The sequence below is a fragment of the Cebus imitator genome, unplaced genomic scaffold, assembly GCF_001604975.1.
Source record: "Cebus imitator isolate Cc_AM_T3 unplaced genomic scaffold, Cebus_imitator-1.0 Scaffold111, whole genome shotgun sequence".
NCBI lineage: Eukaryota > Metazoa > Chordata > Mammalia > Primates > Cebidae > Cebus > Cebus imitator.
In genome coordinates this window covers 579,061-581,547 of record NW_016107426.1, presented here as the reverse complement: position 1 = coordinate 581,547, position 2,487 = coordinate 579,061, and the positions used below count along the sequence as shown (strand labels likewise).

General features: G+C 37.1%; 1 protein-coding gene across 4 annotated transcripts in view; it reads right to left on the bottom strand.

Annotated features, from left to right (window-relative positions):
• Positions 1-876: 876 nt before the first annotated feature.
• The window catches only part of KLHL24 (kelch like family member 24), a 50,989-nt gene continuing 49,378 nt past the window's right edge, over positions 877-2,487 (bottom strand). For 3 of the 4 annotated variants that reach the window (XM_017538301.2, XM_017538300.2, XM_017538299.2), the window contains one exon: positions 921-2,487. This exon is cut by the window's right edge and continues 3,871 nt beyond it. The gene's annotated coding sequence lies outside the window, so the exon portion shown is untranslated. The other variant, XM_037741927.1, reaches the window with a different exon arrangement.

Here is a 2,487-nt window from a genome sequence, read left to right as displayed (position 1 = left end):
AGGCATGGTAGCACACACCTGTAATTCCAGCTAGGAGCCCAAGAGCAGTTAGCAGTGATGGTGCCACTGCACTCCAGCCCCTGGATGACACAGCGAGACCCTGTCTCAAAAAAAAAAAAAAAAAAAAAAAAAACTTTATGCTTTTTAAAAAAATTATTTGAAATAAATTAAGTCCCTTACCTTCAATGTGAGAACCAAATCAAAAGAACATTAGGTTGCAAATGTTATGGGTTACCTTGTGGTAATTTTAAAAATTTTGGGGCCAGGAGCGGTGGCTCATGCCTGTAATCCCAGCACTTTGGGAGGCTGAGGTGGGCAGATCACAAGGTCAGGAGTTTGAGACCAGCCTGGTCAATATGGTGAAACCCTGTCTCTACTTAAAAAAAAAAAAAAAAAAAATGAGCCGGGCGTGGTGGTGCATGCCTATAATCCCAGCTACTTGGGAGGCTGAGGCAGGAGAACTGCTCGAACCCGGCAGGTGGATGTTGCATGAGGCGAGATCCTGCTACACCACTACACCCCAGCCTGGATGACAGCGAGACTCCGTCTCAAATAAATAAATAAATAAAAAGAAAAATTTGAATAGGTAATGCTTTTGTGTATTTCAGACTAAAAAATTGATTTTCTATGTATCTATAATTCCTATGTGTGTGTATATATATACATACACACACATATATATGCGGATGCAGTAAAGTTTCCTTTTTATCTGTCCTTCGGCCACCATTTCCTCTTACACACTAATGTTTTTATTTATCCTTCCAGTTATTTTATGGACATAGCAGTAAATACACATACATATTAACATATACGGTATTCCCCATCTCCATTTGGCACAACCCCTTAAATATATTTAAAATAAAACAGAACAACAAATTTTTGGTAAACAAAATTTAATACAACCGTATAGTCAAGTAATCATGGTTAAAAGACATTTTATTAGATTACAACAACTTTAAAAAAATTAAACTATGCAAGAAATATATTTAAACAAAACATGTAAGTATTCACGTGCTAAACTTAACTGAGACCAATGAAATACAAAGCATTCTTTCCTCTAAGAAGACTCTGGAGCCTCTAATTGAAAGCAAATGACCTTAGGTCTATGCTAGTTGTAAAGCAGGTTATACTTTTGTTCAACTCTAAAATTGTATTGTCTTAGAACTCCAACAACTCTCAATAAAAATTTAAATAAAGAAATCAAGGGGGAGGGGTGATAGGGAAGGGGAGAATAAGTGCTTTTTCAAGAAAGTTAAATAAAAAAGCCTGGAGAGGGAAAAAATTGTACTTAAGTATGGAACAAAAATAAGTAGATACACTTTTTTGACATTCGATGTAGATACTGCAAATGAATTTACATGGGTTTAATCAATGTAAGATAGATGTCTGATATCTTAAAAAGCACCTAGGTATCAAAAAATAAAAACAAAAAACATAATGAAATTAATGAAATTCCAAACACCCAATAATCTCCCTTAACATTCTCATTCTGCCAAGCAACCACAAGCTGGTGCTTATCACACAATTTAAGAAGGGGAAGTTTATTCACTCTACAGGAAGCAAATATGAACCTTATCTAAGGTAAGCTTCATTTAGATGGAAACACAAAGTTCAAATAGCACTAGAGAACTTAAGGCACATAAACAAATTCAGGTGCAGTTATTTTGAAACCATTAAAACAGATTCTTTTCTTTGGAACAATATATAAAATAAGTTATGAATGTTGCTGTTTTAAAAAATGTATGATAACCTTCAGCACTAGGAAAAGTTAATATCTAAGGCAATCACACAAATGTAAAACGTTCATATAAAACATTAAAAAATGTCTAAAGTATGTTGAAAGTGTCTCTGGAATTGTTAATTCACGCTCCTGGCTCAAATGGTTTCTGGTGCCTAGCATTAGATGTGACAGTAACAATGGCTAGCTAGTCAAACCTGCTGCCTTAAAGGTCAACCAAATTGCTCCATTCTGGTTACTTGGCATGGTGAGTTTATTCATTTAACTAAAAAGAAAAATAATGGGGTGAGGTGATGTAAACCTGGCTTTCAATAAGATGCACAACAAATTCTAAAAAGGCCAAAACTCTGTTGAGGTTAACTGGTGTCTTGAGTTTACTAAAATAAAGGCAGTCCATAGGAAGCCTTGAAGAGACATTATCTTATCACTTGCACCACATAAACAGCAAGCTCTCCTCTCTGAAAATACAGGTCAGGCTCAGTGTCTCACGCCTGTAATCCCAGCACTTTGGAAGGCCAAGGTGGGCGGAACACGAGGTCAGGAGATCGAGACCATCCTGGCTAACATGCTGAAACCCCGTCTCTACTAAAAACACACACAAAAAATTAGCCGTTCACACACCTGTAATCCCAGTTACTCAGGAGGCTGAGGCAGGAGAATCGCTTAACCTGGGAGGCAAAGGTTGCAGTGAGCCAAGATCGTGCCACTGCACTCCAGCCTGGGTGACAGAGTAAGACTCTGTCTCAAAA